General features: G+C 37.2%; 1 long non-coding RNA gene across 2 annotated transcripts; it reads right to left on the bottom strand.

Moving 5' to 3' along the window:
• Positions 1-538: 538 nt before the first annotated feature.
• On the bottom strand, positions 539-19,705 carry LOC118351332 (uncharacterized). Of its 2 annotated transcripts, none has more exons than XR_007403665.1 (3): positions 19,343-19,705; positions 18,968-19,048; positions 539-1,448 (listed from the first exon to the last, which is right to left on the bottom strand). It is a non-coding gene; the product is annotated as an uncharacterized LOC118351332 (long non-coding RNA). The 2 variants fall into 2 exon arrangements; XR_004806615.2 differs by lacking the exon at positions 539-1,448 and adding an exon at positions 9,046-11,988.
• Between the last annotated feature and the right edge of the window lie 615 nt (positions 19,706-20,320).

Raw genomic sequence — 20,320 nt, 5'->3', positions numbered from 1 at the left:
TCATATTCAGGAATGCTTTACTAGTTAGTATGATAATGTGTTCATGATGTTCAAGTAATGACAATGTAAAGTAGTCTCATTTTTTTGAGGAAATCAAATATTCTACTACCAAATTCTAGATCAAAAAATAATCTATCCATGAGAAAGTCAAATATTGCTCACATTAAAGTCTTTTATTGAGACGCCTGGGTGGCTCAGTGGTTAAGCATCTGCCTTTGGCTCAGGGCCTGATCCTGGAGACCTGGGATCAAGTCCCACATCAGGCTCCCTGCATGGAGCCTGCTTCTCCCTCTGCCTGTGTCTCTGCCTCTCTCTCTCTCTTTCTCTGTGCCTCTCATGAATAAATAAATAAAATCTTTTTAAAAAGTCTTTTATTAATTAAGGATAGTAGATTTTAAAGATATCAAACAAATTATTGTTTTAGCATAATAGCTTTTATTGTAACTTGTATTTTTTCTTATTCCAAAAGTAATACATATTCATGCCGAAAATTAAGGTAAAAATGAGCAAAACATCATAATGAGTTTTAATATCATAAAGTAAATATTTTGACTACTAATGGTAAACTGGGTTATTTGGACCAATCTTTCTAATAAAAATTACTAAAAATGCTAGAAAAAGTATAAAAAATAAGTTTTTTTCAAAATATTTTATTTATTCACAAGAGAGGCAGAGACCCAGGCAGAGGGAGAAGAAGTCTCCCCATGGGGACCCCGATGTGGGACTTGATGCCAGAACTCCAGGATCACACCCTCAGCCAAAGGCAGGTGCTCAACCACTGAGCCACCCTGGCGTCCCAAGAAATAGTTTAAAAGCATTGAAAATGTGGGAAACTCAGGTTAGTGAGCACAGAAGCCATTTGCTAAAAATACTTGCTGATCCTTAGCATACTTCACCTTTCATTCTGTTAGCCTTATGAGGCCAAGGGCACAGAAATCAAAGTGCTTGGTCCACATGTCAAGGAGTTAATAGGCAATATGGACTCACACAGTTAGTTGAAGGTCCGAAACAATATACCTTCCTGGTAACGGTAAACTAGAGATAAACCAGTGCCCAGTACACCGGCTTGGGAGACAGAAGTCCTAGTATTTCAGCTTACAACAGTACAGATTTCTAAGGTCGCCCATTTGTACAAAGGTTATTAGTTCTGGCGCTTAAATCATGTCTCTGACCTGTCAATTTATACCATATACCTTAAGGAAATGAAAACAGCCTTGAAACAAACAATGAAAAGAGAACTAATCATTAGATCCCTGTATCTGTTGGGAATAACCTCAGATCTAGGTAAAACACCCCAATAACAATAGCTCAAGCAAGATAGCCTTTTGTTTCTTTCTCACATAAAAGTCTGCAGGTCAGGTGGTCCAGTGCTGTGGTAGCTCCATTCCCAAGATCACCTCATGTTCCAGCTACACTGTGCCAGCCATCACAACCACATTCTGGTCTGTCTGGAGGAGGAAAAGAAGAATCAAGGGCCTAGGGTACATGCCAGCTATCCTTTAAAGAAGGTCTCAGTGCCATACTTTGCTTACCTGTGAGAAAGAGAAAAGCATCCCCTGACATTCAAGAGCTGCCCTGGCCCTCGTGGCTGGGCCTTGGTATTCTGTTAAGCACATGCAATTTCAAAGAACATCAACATCAGACAAGGCCATAAAAGCAAGACTACTCCATAATTATGCCTGAACACAGACAAAAATAATGAACGTTGTCCAAACCACAAAGTGACCAGACATCTCCCTATTTTGCCTAATGTGAACGACTGCTGCTTTGTTACCAATTACAGCTTTGGTTGTGTTTCATTCCTCCTGATAATATTTTAAGATACCTAATTATAGAATTGCCCCTGCTTCCTGACAGCACGCGATCCAGAGTAAAGCTCTGCTTCTTCAACCCTTCCTAAAATGGCCTAATACAGGCCAAATTCTATACTAACGTCCTTCTAACACCCTGCCACTGAGACACCCATGGTTCGCTGTAGTCTTCATTCTCCCTCCTTGCCACAAGCAGTAAGTTCAACTTGTTTAACTACTGGCTTATTCCTATGATCTTTGGATGAAGATCACTGACACCTGTTATTGGAAATAAATTAGTTATCAGACTACATTCAGTTGTGGGGTTGCTGAGAAATATAGTCTTGTCCTTGGGCCAGCATGTGCTCAGTGAAAATTGGGGTCTCTGTTGCCATAGGAAAGAGAATAGATACAGGACCAATAGACCATCTTTTCCACAGTCTCTAAACTTAAAAAGCTTAAAGGCGCTTCCGATGTCACTGTCCAAAATAAATGTGTGCTAAGAAGCAAGAAGGTGCCTTCAGAAAACAGGCCGTGTAATTGGCATGAGTCGAGGAAGCCAAGTTGTAGGCTCAGTCTCTTTCAAAAAAGGGAAAGATGTCTCAGGTGAGAAAAGCAGCCTCCACAAAGGAGCCAGCTACAGAATAGAAATCAGTTGGACCAAAACCAAATTCAAAGAGCACACTGCAGAATAAGACATCCTTTGTAAGCTTCATTCTAACAGCAGAAAAACAAAGTCATAAAAAGTTATGATTGTTGATGATAAATGTTGGCTACTGCTAACTCCAAGGTAGTGTGTAAGCAGAAACAGGGATTGGTTCTGTCTGGGAACAGGAGAGATCTCAGTGCCAGCCTCACAGAGGAGCTAATATTTTAGCTGCACTTTGAAGAACTAGGAGGAGTCTAGTAATAATACAAGTTTTAGGAAAACTATTAAATGAATGGATTTTTCTGCATTGGATGTAATAAAGGTCATTATTTGTGGCAGGGGGTGGGGTTGGGTTGGGAACATGCTGCCAGTGTTCATTCATGATAGACACAGAGGGAGAGACAGAGACACAGGCAGAGGGAGAAGCAGGCTCCTGCGGGGAGGCCTGATGCAGGACTTGATCCCGGGACCCCGGGGATCACTCCCTGAGCCGAAGGCAGATGCTCAAGCACTGAGCCACCAGGCGTCCCACATGCTGCCAGTGTGATGAGGTTTTAAAATTAAAGTGAGGAAGACAGTTGGTATTACTGCTGTCTAGGTTTTCTCATTGAGGGGGTACCTTGCTGGCTCAGCAATAGAGCACATGACTCTTGATCTTAGGGTTGTGAGTTCATGCCCCGCATTGAGGGTAGAGCTCACTTAAAATAAAATTAAAATTAAATAAAAATGAGCAGCTTGAAAAAAAATTCCTACTGAGAAGTTGCTTATGATGTCCTTTGGCCAGCCCTTTGTGTTTCCATATGCTACAGGTAAGTGTATTAGTTTTTTTATTTTTAAGCAGCAAAACAAATAGCCCTGGGTTCATTGCTTAAACAAACAAAAATCGTTGTAATTAAGTTAGCTTCGTAGATGTTTCTTCATAGATGCTTATTAAAGACTCTTCAAAGAAAGGATCCTGGGGCGCCTGTGTGGCTCAGTTGGTTAAGCGTCCCTCTCGGCTCTCGTTTCAGCCCAGGGCATGATCTCAGAGTCCTGGGATCCAGCCCCATGTGGGACTCCCCACCCAGCAGGGAGTCTGCTTCCCCTCTCCGTCTCCCTGTGCCACTCACATATGTACTGTCTTTGTCTCTGTGTTTATCTATCTAAAATAAATAAATAATGGCCTAATGAAGGTATTCCTCACCTTCTAATTTTTTGCAACCAAAGTAGGAGCAATGACAAAATAGGAAGAGAACATTGCCTCTTCCACTGAAGACAATGTTAGATGATTAATTTCTGTAGCTTTATGAATAATAATAGCAGCTGACATATTTTGATCCTTTATAGATTATTGCATTTAAGCCTCCACACAACTCTATGAATTAGTTATCTTTTATTTTAATTTTACAGATGCTCAGAGTTACACAGCATGTAATTGGCAGAGATGACATTTGAACACAGACACTTAAATTTTAGAATCTGAACTCTTAACCACAATGCTCATGCCTCCACTTATATAATAAATAATACACTGGCATATTATTTGAAAGTAAGCAAAAAGTGGAGTAAATACAGTATTGAGGACAATTAAAAGAAAGAAATCAACTGCTTTGAGCAGCTACAATATGCCAGGCATTATACTGTGTGCTCTCATTTAACCTTCACACATCTAGTATGAAATACATAGTATTTTTAAATTTTCTGTTTTATAGATCGGGAAACTAAGGTTCAAAGAGCTTAGATAATTTATACAAAGTAACTTCAGGTCTATTTGAAAGCAAAATTCATGCTCTTAATTACCTGAAAGTGTTAGCTACATATTTATGGTGATGTTAAAACACTGGAAGATGTTTTCTGTTTTTGGTAAGAATGTTCATTTTTAGTTGTCTACATTTTTTATTTTATTCAAAACATATTTTCAGTTGCTGATCAGCTTCATTATATTGCCCACAAATGTCACTTAGAGAATGGAAAAGAATTTTAGTATTGGAATAAAATGTAATAAAAATAAGTACCATATTTGCTTTAAAATGATCACATACTATTAGATATTATCAATCGAAATATAAATGACTTTGTAACTATATACTTTTTCGTATGATTCACTATATTTCAGTTAATGAAGTTGTAAAATTCATAGAATTTTATTTTTTTAAAGATTTTATTTATCTATTCATGAGAGACACACAGAGACAGAGAGAGGCAGAGACACAGAGGGAGAAGCAGGCTCCATGCAGGGAGCCTGACATGGGACTTGATCCGGGTCCCCAGGATCACACCGTGGGCTCAAGGCAATGCTAAACCGCTGAGCCACCCAGGCTCCCCACAATTCATAGAATTTTAAAAATTCAGAATTTAGTATCTAAATTGTTTTCACAAGTCCGTTGATAGCCATGACCCACTAATTAGTGTTTTTCTCATCTGAGTTTTGAATGTCACAAAATGTCAAAGGTGCCTGGGTGGCTCATTTGGTTAAGCATCTGACTCTTGATTTCGGCTCAGGTCACGATCTCAGAGTTGTGAGACCAAGCCCCACATCTGGCTCTGCACGGGGCATGGAGCTGCTTAAGATTCTCTCCCTCTTCCTCAGCCTCTCTCCCCTTCCCCCTACAAAAAGAATGTCACAAAATGTCAGAATTATAAAATCTGAAAGTTGGGCCAGACTTTTTAAACTATGTAGTCCAACCTTCTCATTTTCTTGATGAGGACACTAGGGTGTCAAGAGGTTAAAATGGTTTGCCCAATGTGACAAAACAAGTTATGCCAAGGAATAGCTGGAAGCCTTACTACTACTACTACCTGCCCTTCTCCCACCCACCTTAAATAAAGTATCTAAATAGAAATGTGTTTGCTATGTTACAAAACATGAAGACCCCAAAATCTATTGGAATTACCCCAAATCACTTTGAATTTACTTAAAAACTGTGTTTGCTGTGCACTTATGAATCAAATTGCTGCCTTTGTGCCTCTTTTTTCTGTATAAATTCTGGAGTCATCAGTGTGTTAAAGCCACAGTTCCTCTAACTTCAAGTGCAGTTCCTTCCTTCTGGTGTCATTACTGAATTCACTCACAACATACTTAGAGTAATACTTGTGCTTGCTCTGGCCAGCGGCTCTGTTCAGTGCTTTATGTATATTGACTTATTTGATCTTTCCATGGTCCTGTGATAGCCACAGTTTGTAGATGACAGGACAGGCACAGAGAAATAAGGAAATCAGATCCTTTAAGTTTCAAGTGACAAAGCTAGTGATTCTAACGCAGGCAGTCTGCGTCCACTATACAAATACTACAATGACAACAATGTAACATTCATAGGTCTTTCTAGAAAATTTTTAAACATCTATCCTCAGAATTTTTTGCATCCATATATTCCTTTGATTCATAATTAACTTTTTTGTTTTAGGCAAAAGAGTTCTTCTTTTTGGTGCTTTTAACCCCCTTGGATTATGCCAGTCGTTATACATCGTCTACATAAATTTTCAATTAACAAAATAGCTAAAGTAAAATACATTAATTTTAAAATAACCTAAACAACATAAAATACGTAAAGAGTGAAAATCTCTTAGCCTCCTCTCTAGTTCTGTTCTAATCCAATTTTTCCAGATACTTTTCAATCTATTTTCAAAGATACATTTTTAAATGTTACACATAAATGCATTTATGTTATATATACTTGCATATGTATAGAGCTATATGGACACATCTGTGTGAATAAATATATGAAAATCATACAGTTTAAATTTTTCACATGTAGAAATCTACATCTTTTTAAAAGAATTTTAAATTTAATCAGTGAATACCTGGTGCCATTTGAGCTCAAACAGGGAGTTTTTTTTTAAAATAGTTACCTCTAAAACCACTTGACATGCTTTTAATGCTGTTTCTTAATTTATCAGTTTAAGACTTTGTATTACTTATCTATTGCTGTGTGACAAATTACCCAAAAACTTAATGGCTTAAGATAACACTCATTCATTATCTCACAGTGTCTACAGGTTAGTACTTTGAGAGTGGCATAACTGGGTGATTCTGGCTCAAGGTCTTGTGAGGTTGCAGATAAGCTCTCAGTCTGGTTTACAGGGTGGACAGGGGGTGGGGGCCTCAAGATGGCTTGTGGGCGGAGACACTGGTTCCCTCTCCATCTTCTTTAGAGATTTAGAGATTTGTTAAAATGTCTTGCTATTGCTCCTTATTTCCTGCTGTCTTTGTCATTATCGATGTATATGCTGTTTTATTCCTTTGCTGTTATTTAAATGAGATTTAGTGTAATCAGTGCATCATCTTTAACTGGAAGACCACCTCATACCATTTAAAGGCTGCACAGTATTTCACAATAATAGCTGTACAGTAACTTTAAGCATACTTTTATAGAAAGACATTTGGATCATTTATTTTATTTAGATCCTCCTTGCTTATAGATCTCTGAATATTTGTAAAAGTGTTTCTATGGGATTAAATCTCTATAATTTGTTAAGAGATATATATATATATGTGCTACTAAGGGCTGTCTAGCTGGCTTGTGACTCTTGATCTCAGAGTCAAGAGTTTGAGTCCCATATTGGGTATGGAGCCTACTTTAAAAAAATTTTTTTTTTTAATTAAAAGTACCACAAAATTGCATTTCACAAAGCTGTACCAATTTACTCTGAAATTTAGTTTTGGTCATAGTTGTTCATACATAAACATTCAAACATCCTAGGACTAAGCAAGTATTCCTCTGTGTTATATCCTGTTCATGAAAGAGTGGGAGGAAAGGAATATATAAGGTGTTTCCACAGCATAATGACAATTCCATCTTTAGCCTGTAAACAGGAAGTAGAACCAGGATGAAAATATGACTTCCTCCATTTTCAATGAGAAAAGCATAACAAACACCCTCCGCCTCCAGTATTACCCCCCACAAAGAATTAAGCAGCTAAATAAACATGCCACCACCTATAGATAACCACATTCACAAGCAAAATGAAGGTTGACATTTTAACCAGATGAAAGCCAGCCCCAAACGAAAATGGAATCCCTGTATATAAGGACCTATGCCACCGCGGCCACCTCAACGTATATAATAACTGCCTGAGTAGCTATGTGTAAAATGAGTTTTTTAAGTAGAACAATACATTATATTTACAAAGAGTGTTCAACTCTTAAATGAACTTTATGGCAAATCAGTCTTAATGTATTTTTTAATTCTATAAACATCTGTTTTCTCAGATGAATTTTGAATAGATCCCTTATTTAGAGTAATTGAGGTCTTTATTTTAAAATTAGCCAATTTGATTTAAACCACATTTTAAGAAACTATTGTTTTTCTGTTCTTGCTCCCTGGTGATATTTGTTAGTGATACTTCTCCTGGTCCTTTTAGGAACCCTTTATAGTACCTGGCACAGTGAAGGGCTTCAGAAAAACTCACTTTCTGGCAAAGAAAAGGATTTTTCTCTTAGTTTCTAAAGCACTGTCCTTATCCTCATGGCTGTTAGCTTTGTGTGTTTCTGAGCAGGAATTTTTTTTCTTTCTTTTTTAAAAATCATTTAAATGCAATTTAATGAACATGTAGTGTATCAATAATTTCAGAGGTAGAATTTAGTGATTCATCAGTTACATATAACACCAGTGCTCATTCCATCATGTGTCCTCCTTAATGCCCATCACCCTGTTACCCAATCCCTTCACCTCCTCCCCTCCAGCAATGCTCAGTTTGCTTCCTAGAATTAAGAGTCTCTCATGGTTTGTTTCCCTCTCTGTCTTATTTTTCCCTCCCTTCCCCTATGTTCATCTGTTTTGTTTCTTAAATTTCACATATAATATTTGTCTTTCTCTGACTGACTTATTTCACTTAGCATAATACCCTTCAGTTCCATCCACATTATTGCAAATGGCAAGATTTCATTCTATCTGATGGCTGAGTAGTACTCTATTTTATATATATAATATATATATATATATATATATATATATATATATATATCTCGCATCTTCTTTATCCATTCATCTGTTGGTGGACATCTGAGCTCTTTCCATAGTTTGACTATTGTGGACACTGATGAGCAGGAATTTTTCTGTCTCTGATGGTACCAGAACTGGGTTGAGGTGGGCTTCCTGAAGGTAAAATGTCTCCAAATGCCACTGTTCTTATATTACAAAATTGTAAGTTCTTTTTTTTTTTTTTAATTTTTATTTATTTATTTATGATAGTCACACAGAGAGAGAGAGGCAGAGACACAGGCAGAGGGAGAAGCAGGCTCCATGCACCGGGAGCCCGACGTGGGATTTGATCCCGGGTCTCCAGGATCGCACCCTGGGCCAAAGGCAGGCGCCAAACCGCTGTGCCACCCAGGGATCCCAAAATTGTAAGTTCTTAGAAGGTGGAAATCTTCTGCCCTGTTTCCTGATTCTCCACTAGCAGCTCATATTTTTCTGCAAATGCTCAGAAATATGAATTGAGTAAACAAAACTGGTATTTATTTTGAATTTTCAGGCCACACGAAGATAAATTTGTTTCACAAGGTTATCTCAGTAGCTTACTGATGTTACATGTAGGCTGTAAGTCAGGTGCACCCCTATTAGCCTTCTAGTAGGCTTCACATGCCTCCTTATTATAGGGACCTAAGCTGAAGAAGCATTCCCTTTGTGAGACATTCCCTTCTCATGGCAGAAAAAAAGATGGCTGGTGGAAACACAATGTCTTTTTTTTTTTTTTTAATTTTATTTATTTATTCGTGATAGTTACACAGAGAGAGACAGAGAGGCAGATACACAGGCAGAGGGAGAAGCAGGCTCCATGCAGGGAGCCCGACGTGGGATTCGATCCCAGGCCTCCAGGATCGTGCCCCGAGCCAAAGGCAGGCGCCAAACCGCTGCGCCACCCAGGGATCCCAACACAATGTCTTTTAAAGCTTCTACTCAGACATTATGTATATCATATCTGCTCACATTCCCTTGGCTAGACCCATCATCTGTGAGTGGGGATACATAATGGTTCAGGAAGCCTATCTATACTTGCAGTCTCTTAGACAAGGTGACTCATATTTTTTATAATATAGATGTGATGAGGAGATGAGAAGAAAGTGCTACATTTGAGATGTTATTCTTCTGATAGGAAAGGAAAAGTGCTTAGAAATAATTAGATCTCTGTGCAGAAGAGTGGAGGGTTTACTGGTTTTGACATTTTGAAAGAAAGAGTCAGATTACAGTGGAGTGAGTCTGCAAACAGATCTCAGGCTGGATTGCTAATGGTATGGAGTTTCTTTTTGGGGTGATAAGAAATTTCTATAATTAGTGGTAATGATTGCACAAATTTGTGAAAATATGAAAAGCCACCGAAAGGTATACTTTAAAAGGGTACATTTTATGGTATGTAAATTATATTTCAATAAAACTGAGATAAAAAAGTACTTGCATGCTGGAACTGTAAAAGGATGTTTTTGATACTTTAAGGAACTTTATATTTTTCTAGGGTAATGTTAAAAAAAATATATTCAAAGAGGGGCAACTGGGTGGCACAACCAGTTAAACATCTGACTCTTGGTTTCAGCTCAGGTCATGATCTCAGGGTCTTTAAGCTTTTTATTATGGAAAGTTTTAAACATACATAATAATATCACAGTATTATAAAATCTATATACCCATCGCCCAGTTTTAACAATTATCAATTCACCAGTTTTGTTTTCTACTATGCCTCAAATTACTTGAAGTCCTAAGTAAATATTTAGTACACATGTCTAAAAGTAAGGACTCCACCATTTAAACATGATCACAAAATTATTATTACAGATGCAAAAACAATGGTAACTTTTTAGTATCATCAATTTTGTAGTTAGTATGCTTATTTTCCTAATTGTCCTATAAGGACAATTTAATAAATTGTATGAATAATATTTTTGTGAAGTCTCTTTTTTTACCTGAAAGAAAATCTAGTGCTCTAGATTATTATAAAAGAATTACGGGATTCAGAGCAAGAAAGTAAAATTCTTTATAAATATATATATAAACTATTTCCCAGAAAATACTAAGTATCTGAAAGGGAACTTCTTTCTTCAGCCTTAATGACATATTTTTACCCTAACATTTAAATATATGTGTGCCTCTGCAGGTAGTTACCTTTGAGGAAAGGAACTGCAGGTAAGGAGGGGGATTTTTCCTTTTTCTTTTTTTAAAGTAAGCTCCAGGCCCAATGTGGGGCTTTAACTCACAGCCCTGAGATCAGGAGTCCACATGCTCTACCGACTGAGCCAGCCAGGCACCCCAGGAGATTTTTAACTTATTCTCTATACTATTTGGATTTCCTAACTTTGGCAGCATATTTTCTTTAAAAATTAATATCAAGAGGAGTTCTCCAGATATTCTACTTTTGCTATCCCCTTTTTATTTTCCTCTATTAATATATAATAAACGTTACTTTTTATGTAAGGCGACAATGAAGGCTGAGACAAAAGACAACTGTCAGATGCAGCCAAGGGTGCACATACACCATTGAACTCTATATAATTGCTAGGAATGGGTTGCAGATTTGTGTTTAGTCTTTATAGTGACCAATAAAAGGATAAGCTGATGAGATACACAAGATATTACATAAGAAGAAAGTGAACCAATTGCTTAGGGAAAGCACACGTAGGCCTCTTAACAGAGGCAGAAGAAAATCTCCTAAGGGTCCTCATAGAAGATTCCACTTTGTAAAGAACATGCAATCCACACCCTTGACTATAGCTGAATGCAGAGTTTCTCGGGCTGTTTTATAGCTTCCCTAAATGTAGGCTGATGCCAGCCACCAAAATTAAAATCAGCAAAAGCAATGCTGAGAGTAAAATGGCAATGCCTGATACAGTCCTAGCCTCCAGGCCTCTGCTGGTCCTCATTGATTGTAGAGTATTCGTAGACGTTGCAAAGGCAGACGTGTGTGGAGGGTGACCACCTGGAGATCCCCTGCCCTAATTAAATGGCACAGCTGCCATTTTCTCAGTTCTAGCAGATGTTGCCATGTGGGGACACCCATACAGTGTTTCAGTCCTTCTATATTTGAAATCTCATAATTTTTCAATGTCAGCTCAAATTTTTAAAGATACTGTGTGGGCCAAATAAAGTATGTCTGTGTGCTAGATTGATCTTATTTTGTGACATTATCTAGAGGAATGAATTGATTTCATATCCTTCAGATAATCTCCACGATCATGCTTCTTTCAGCACATCTACTTGTTCTAGTTTTTTTCTGGACTGGAGTAACGATCAACTTCCTCTTGCAAGAATAAGAGTTGCTTCAAGGCATGCGTTCCTGAATAGAAGGCCAAAAAGGAAGAGAAGGTAATACATTCCTTCTCAGTTTTCATGAAATGATCAGCAGAATATTAATTTTAGAGCTAGCCTTCTTCCACACTACACTTGGAACTAACCCAAAAGAGGCCTTACTTATCACACAGTGGCCAAAAATGACCTGGGGGCAGCAACCAGAAGGCATTTCCTCCTCGGTTAGGTTCTTCTATTTGTACTTCCCACCACTGACATTAGGGCTTGTTGTTCTCTTACTCGTAGGTCACCAATTCGGAGTTCACAGATAATGGTGACTGGAAGAAGGTTTGACCTGTAATTTTATTAGAAACAGAGTACTATTGAGACGTCAGCATGATTCGTGGGTGTCCCAGTTCTTACATTGTGGTTTTAGCAGGTCAGCCCTTCTGATGCATGCATACCACTAAGGCTAAGTCAAGGAGAATGCTTCTCATTAGCATCTCCTCTAGGACAAGTATAAAATGTACATAACTCCCAGACTGGCAAGTTTCACATTTGAGAATGACCTCAAATACTCAGCTAATCAAAGTCAAAGGAAATAAAAATTTTAGAGACCACAACTGGAAATATGTCAGATTTGTTTCTTTTTGATTATAAATCCAGGGAATGATTGAGATTTTTTAAATTCATATGTGGAGTTCTATGATTTCTACTATTAATTAAAGGAAGTTTTTAGAATAGTTGGAGTACATGGCATTACATTAATGATGTAATATATCTATTCGGAGCTGTTTAACATGTTTGGAGGCAACCATATCTACTGCTGCTACAGGGTGTCAGTAGATTACATTTAAATAAACACACATTCCTAGTGTTTGGCTCTTGTGGTAGATATCACTTATCAGGAGTCAGATTTAACCTTTAATCAAAATAATTGTTAAAATTAAGGGGAAAATGTATTTAGTTTTGGCAGGATATAATTATTTATCTGTATTCTTTCTAAAAAAGATTTGAAGCATTGAGACATTTTTTAAAAAAGAAAACAACAGAATAAACAAGTCAGTGTTCAAACAGGTTATTGGGAATGAGAGGTTTAGGGATGATGAATAATTAATCTGAAAAGAACAAGTAGATGTTAAAATTGACTAGAAAACTTAACTCTGAACTCCTGGTAAAAAGAGAAATATAAGGCACCCCTAGGTGGCTCAGACAGTTAAGCCTCTGCTTCCAGCTTGGATCATGATCCCAGGGTTCAGGGATCAAGTGCCATGTGGGGCTGGCTGCCTGTTCAGCAGGGAGTCTGCTTCTCCCTCTCCCTCTGCCCCTACTCCCACTCGTTCTCAATAAATAAATAAATACACAAACAAATAAATAAATAAATCATTTTTTAAAAAGGGGAATATAAGTCACATAGTTCTTAACAACAACTAAAATGAAACATACTAGTTGATGAAAAGAAACAAGTATTGCCAAGCATTAAACTCAAAGACAAGTTTACCACATAGATCTTATGGAGGACAAACAAAAATGTCATCAAATTAAAATCTTTTGAAAGATGACAAAATAATCCCTACTTGGTTGTTTCAGCATAGGTTTTTGGCAGAAGTCCAAGAACAGAATGTTAAATAGATTTCTATGAAAGCTGAAGAAATATAAATTTATTTTGTAACTTTGGGGGTGATTGTAGAATGAACAAGTATAGACTCGATAATTGCTATGCTTCTTAGAATGTCCACTTAGTGTACAATGAAAGAAATATTGAAGACAACGCGTTTCAAGACTCACAACCCTTTTGAGATCTTTCATTTTCATTAATTCATCAGGTATTTACTGATGTCACTACATATATGTTTATTTTATATGTGTCCTAGAATGTTCATGATTATCTTATCATTAGATGGCCCTAAGTATTTATTTATTTATTTATTTATTTATTTTAGATTTTTATTTATTCATGAGAGACACAGGCAGAGGGAGAAGCAGGCTCCATGCAGGGAGCCCGACGCAGGACTTGATCCCGGGTCTCCAGGATCATGCCCTGGATTGAAGGCGGCGCTAAACCACTGACCCACCCGGGCTGCCCGGCCCTAAGTATTTATAAGTATTTATATATGATGTGTACATCCACTTGGTTCTAAAGAAAATTGTACTTACTATCAGCTCTACTCTCTGAGATATATACATATTAAATTCTATATTCAACTACTGTTTTCATGAGATCTATAGATAATTAATTTTCACCTCTTGTAAAAGTGAGGGCATGCACTTAAATGGGAAAAAAAGTCAAAGAAAAACATTCCATGGATCTAGTTTGGACAGAACATTTTAAATTATTAATATAAACAATTTAAATAATAAGAGGCAAGGAATTAAAAATAACCAGAAAAAATTCCAGACCCTCCAACTTTTATCTGGCCATTTGATCTAGCCATTTGTATTTCGGATAAAGTCAAATATTTTTGGTCAAGTTCTCATATATGCATTTATTTTGAGCCTTGGCTTTGGGAACACAGCTAATATATGTGCCAGATGATTTTGATCATAATGGGTGATAAAAGATGAAACATCAAATATTGTAATATGAGGCCTATGTCAAACTCCGAAGAATAAACCTAACAATTCTCTCTACTTCTGTCCTCTGGGAAATTATGTGTAACATTAGTTTGAAATGCGTGAAGAGCCTCTCCCAACATAGCAAAAAAGATGGAAATAACTTCACTCAGGCTCTAACAGGAGAGACAGTATAAGGCATCATGCTAGGCATTTTTACAGGTATTATACATTCTCATATCCTGTCCATGGCATCTCGTACATGAGGGAACAGATTTGGGGTAAGTAACTTGACCAAAAAAAGTGTACCAAGTGAGGATGGTAATGATGGCAATAACGTGAGGAGGCTTCCTCCAAAGGTGGTAAGGTAACCTGCCCCAAACCCCACACTAAGTGTTGGACCAGTTTAGTTCTTTGCCCAATACTTTATAGGCACATTTAAAAAATATATTTATTTATTTGTTTGTTTATTTGTTTGTTTGTTTGTTTATGTTAGAGAGAGTACACAACAGAGCTGGGGGAGGAGCAGAGGAGGGAATCTCCAGCAGACTCCCCCTGAGCGCAGAGCCAACACAGGGCTGGATCTCACCACCCCGAGATCATGACCTGAGCTGAAATCAAGAGTCAGACGGCTCAACCAACTGACCCACCCAGGCACCCTGGCACTCACATTTTAATAAGTAAACAAAAGGACACTGTGATAATTGTTAACTTTTTGTGGAGAGAAGGGTGTTGCTGGCAGTGGAACAACATCAGTGAACCAAGTGAACAAAATCCAGTGCTTGAACTTTCTGTGCTCCTTATCCATACCTTGCCTTTCTCAATCCCTGTTTTCCTGTCATATGCTTATAAATTTGAGGGAATGTGAGAGTTTAGAGAAACCATAAGAACATATTTTAGGTGTATGAAGTTCCCCCAAATTAGCTTACGCTTTACCAATTTCTAGGAGGCTCTTCTGTTATCTAAAAAAAATTAGGAGGGGTGTTTTATTAAATTAAATCAGTTCTGAAAATCTGAACTGTAATTTCTCCAGATGGTCTATTTACTAGATTTTTTGCAGAATAAAAATTTTTGTAACGTGGTATCTATTTTTGCTTTGGACAGAAATGAATACTCGTGGCATTTAACTTCTAAAAACACAACAACTCCTTTGCCTCTCATTGATAGCAAAGCTTTGTCTTCCCTCAATATCACCAGTCATGTCTAGTTGGGTTTGTGTGTTCCAGAGAGCTTCTTTCCATTAGGGAACTTTCTCCTGTGATATATCTACTTCTTTTGGGGTGGAGATTCCACAAACTCTCCCTCTGGGTAGCTGATTCCAGTGCTTACTCATCCCTGTAATCAGGAAGTTCATCTTTGCATCTACCATATATGATTCCCCCTGCATCTCACCAAGCTCTGCCTGCTGTGCCAGTGGGAGCAAGTTGGCAGACATGTGCTCACTGGGGAGCCTTCCCAAACTCTTAAGCAGAGAATGCACGAGGGAGTGGTTGTTGGCCAGTGAGGTGTAGAACAAATTACACAGTGCCCACCATGGCCTGTAAGTGACAATAATCCTACTCTGATCCCAGCCCAAACTGGCTGCTCCATTAATCTCAGTACCCCCCAAATTATTCTATTCCTCTCCCTTCCCCCTTCAAAACAGCTGCTTAACCAGGGATTGAATGGAGCAAACTGATGAAATATGTTTCATTTAAATATGTTTCATTTAGATCTGAGTGATTGAGAAGGCTTTTTTTCTCCAGCAGGTATTTATTTTTTAAAGCAAACCCCTCTTTCTTATTTTTTTTAAGATTTTATTTATTCATGAGAAGCAGAGAGAGGGAGGCAGAGAAAGAGGGAGAAGCAGTTTCCTCCTGGAGCAGGGAGCCCGATGCGGGGCTCCATCCCAGGACCCTGGGATCTTGACCTGAGCCGAAGGCAGACACTTAACTGACTCAGCCACCCAGGTGCCCCAAGCACCTCTTGATTAATAAGGAATAAAATGCTTATCAGTGAAAGAAATTAGAAGCTGGAGCTCATATTACTTCCTTTCAGGCCTGTGTAAAGTTTAGAAATAATACAGTAATAAACTGCTTAACAGATTATACCCATAAAGCAAATAGTATCTACTATTATTAGATCTATAATCCAAATAGTCTTTGATCCTGTAAATAATATTTCTATGTCCTTATCTGGAGAGTTTGGTGCTTTAATACAGTCCATATTAATAGTTTTGAAATGGAGACTCAACTAATAAGCTCAGTTTCTTTTTTTTTTTTATAAGCTCAGTTTCTTAAACTTGTCCTTATAGGTCTGATTGTATATTTTTTAAAGCTTTTGGTTATTTTTCCTTGGAATCTTTAATTAATTTGTAATATATCTATAACATTTATTTTTCTAATATTTCTATAAGATGCATACATTTTAAAATGTGAACAGCCAAGGGTCACCTGTGTAGCACAGTCAGTTAAGCATCTGATTGGTGATTTTGGCTTGGGTCGTGATCTCATGGATCCTGAGATTGAGACCCACCTCAGGCTCCATGCTCAGTGGGAAATCTGCTTGAAATTCTCTCCCTTTGCCCCTCCCTGACTTTCTCTAGAATAAATAAATCTCTTTTTTAAAAAAAGATTTTATTTTTAGGTAATCTCTACAAATTAACGTGGGGCTCAAACTCACAACCCCAAGACCAAGAGTGACTGAGCCAGCCAGGCACCCCTATTTTTCTTTCCTAAAGTAATGTGCTACTGGTGTCCTGCAAACCATCTTCTGGTCTTACCCATCTGTTTTCTTGTATTGTTAGAAATTTTAGTTTTAATTCAGTTTTCCTAGTTCATGGCCACTCCAGCCACTTTGAAGTTACTCTTAATTATCATTATTCAAATTATAATGGAACTGCAAAATGGCATAGGGTTCAGGACTGATCTGTAAAACACTCTGCAGTGCCCAAGTCCTAATTGGCTGTGGTATATTGGAAAGAAGGGGATGTTGAAAAGGTGGAGAAATATTTGGAAAGGAAGGAGGCCAGAATGAGAGAGAGAGACCTAGAGATCCAAATAGAAAGATATAGATGAGTAATGAGGTTAAATGGAAATATGGGGCTAAATAGGAAAAAGGAAAAAAGTATGCAACAGAGAGACATAATAAAGTTCAATAAGTGAGTAAGTAAGCAAAAGTTTAATGTATACACCAAGTCTTATTTAAAGCTGGCACACCAGCTGTCCATTATTTCCAGTGACTATTTGAAAATACAGTCTTAAGATAATTTTTTAAATTAACCATTACCATTTAAAAAAATTCTCTCCAAAAGATAATCTTTTTATATGGAGAAAAATTAATAACAGTTATCTTTGATTTGGGCTAACATACAGAAACAGATTTTTTTTTTCATTTAAAAGAATTGCAGTATGGTATCTTAGAATAAACAGGGGTTTAAGATCTAGGTAGATTTGAATTTCAAGTCTTTTCTTCTTGCTACTTGTTAATCTCAAAAGAATCACTAAATTCTCTGGCCTTTTTTCCTCCTTTACAAAATAGAGCTGTAATTAAAGACTTTCAGGCCTGTCATAAAGCTTAGAAATCATGTACATAAAATGTTTTGCAGAGAGTATGCATAAAATAAGTCAAAGGTATTTTTATCAGATCATGCAGTCCCAATTAGTCATTGATATAAGTAATATTTCTTGCCTTGATCCCTGACATTTCATTTAATAGGACCACCTGTATCTTTTCTTATTTTGTGTGCTTGGTATTTTGACATTAAATAGGAAATTTTAACATTCAGAAAATAATCTACACAAAATAACTCTAAAATGTCATCTAATTATTTCTTTACTGCAACCAGTAATTTATCTTGTCTTGCTAATGGGTACTACCTTAACCAAGTGACCAAGTTACATCACTAATGAGCAAAACTCTCTCTGTATGCCCCCTGAAGTAATGCGCTAAAGAAAACACAACATCACTCATTAAACATTCTTGCCAAAAATACATGTTTTGATCTACTAATGAGGCAACCTCAAAGTAATCTAAATTGGAGAATATTCCGTAAAAACAAATTCTAAAAAAGTCACTGTCATGAAAGACAGAAGAAGGCTGGAAAACATGCCAGATTAAAGGAGCTTTAAAAATGTCCTCTAAGGGACACCTGGGTGGCTCAGTGATGGAGTGTCTGCCTTTGGCTCAGGGCATGTCCCTGCAAGGAGCCTGCTTCTCCCTCTGCCTGTGTATCTACCTCTCTCTGTGTGTGTCTCATGAATAAATAAATAAAAATCTTAAAAACAAAACAAAACAAAACAAAAAGAATGTCAGCTAAATGCAATAAGTGGTCCTGGATTAGATCTTGGATTAGGGGGAAATTTGCCAGAAAGATCAATACTGGGAAATTGGTGAAATTTGAATAAGAGAATATATTAAATAATAACATATATTGTATTAAAGTTTGAATTTCTGGTTATGTAAAAGAATATCTATAAATATAAATACATAGATAGCACACACAGATAGATAGGCAGAGAGAGAGACAAAGGAAACTCTAAAGCAAATGTGACAAACTTAAAAATTGGTGAATCTAGGTGAGGAATATCCAGGAATTCTGTGTCCTACTCTTGCAATTCTTTTGTAAGTTTGAAATTATTTAAAAATAAAAAGTTCAAGGTGAATTTATCTTGTTTTATAGAAAGCAGCTGATTTGTTGATGCAACTAGAACTCAGTTAGAAAAGGTTTCTCGTCCTAGCCTTTAGCAACCTGTTAAAATTTATTTACCATATTGATTCCTTATTTTCGTGAACATACTTACAAGAAGTAATGAGGGTGATGAATTCTCTGCCGTCCTTTTAATATGTGGTTCCTCCAGGCAAGCAGAATATCATGGCTAGCTCTGTGTGTAAAAGTTTGCATTATTAATAGGAACTGAATTGATGATTAACTAGAAAGCAGCAGTTACAATTAATAGTTTTAAACTTCCATATAGAAGTTGTACCCGACAAATAAAAATTAAATCTTCTTTAGGAAAGATCGATCTCAATTTAGCCCATTGATCTTCAGAGAAAACTGTTAATATATACATTTTGAAAAGTCATTTTAAATATTTTAGATTTGTTTTCTCTGAGAATTTAAGAAAGTATCACTCATATAACTTCCCCTGAAGTCTGGAAACAAGATTAAATCTTACCTTTTGGTATTAAGAGGATAAAAGGGGGGGTCTCAAACATTTCACTTTTCCCCCAGAATATGAAATTCCTTATGAGGTAGCCATCAAAATATGCTGTTTCAACAGCATAAAAATGATACTGTTATTTGGATTTGGTTCACATCTGTATTTTCAATTTTGTGTGCATGCATTCATTTTAGACTAATTTTGGGTTCCATTTCTATTTTTAAAAATAAATAAATTTTCTTTATAAAACTGGCAAAAAAAAAAGCAAGTGCTCCTTTATTTAATATATTCTCCAGTTGGGAATGGTCACAGAATCCTAGAGGCCATGTGTCATGAAGTCAGTGAAATCACTCCTTTGTTGTGGAGCTGAAGTGCTTTCGTGAGTCCCTGTGGTTTGACCGGATTTCCGGGTTGAGTTAGAACAACCTTTGCTATCATGGGATGCCTTGCCCTGGTTGTGCAATGTAGCCATTAAAACCAAGCAAACCTGTTCAACTACTTTAATTCTGTTTCTTCTATATCCAAATCAGGTTATGCCCATGCAAACATGGTTCAATAGAATATTTACCACCTGACAAGAAGGATTGCAAAAATTTCTGTGGACTTATTGAATTAAAAAAAAACTGGTTTGAAAATATGCTATGAGTCCACTGGGGCTTGAAAGACACTCGGAAAAACAGGCTTTATTGTCTGAGTAAAATTCAGGTTCAGCCAAGAATAGGTGACATCAGATGCAATTGTTCCTGACAGGTGGCTCTCCCTTTCTTCTCTCTACCCACCTGGGCTACCCACAAACTCCTTTATTTCTCATCCTGGAACTATAGCACAGGTGTGGTAGGTGTGGCACTGCCACTGGTATAGCACTGGAAGAGATGCTCCTGCTTCCACCCAGGCCCGGGACCAGGTCATTGGTGTAGGCATGGATCCTTTGTTCTAGTTTTGGGGCAGAATGGGGGACAGAACGTGAGAGGAGTATATGAATCATCCTCACAA

This window comes from Canis lupus, chromosome 18 (genome assembly GCF_003254725.2).
Source record: "Canis lupus dingo isolate Sandy chromosome 18, ASM325472v2, whole genome shotgun sequence".
In the NCBI taxonomy this organism is placed as follows: domain Eukaryota; kingdom Metazoa; phylum Chordata; class Mammalia; order Carnivora; family Canidae; genus Canis; species Canis lupus.
The sequence above is the reverse complement of the archived record's forward strand: the minus strand, read 5'-3'. Positions and strand labels throughout refer to the sequence as shown.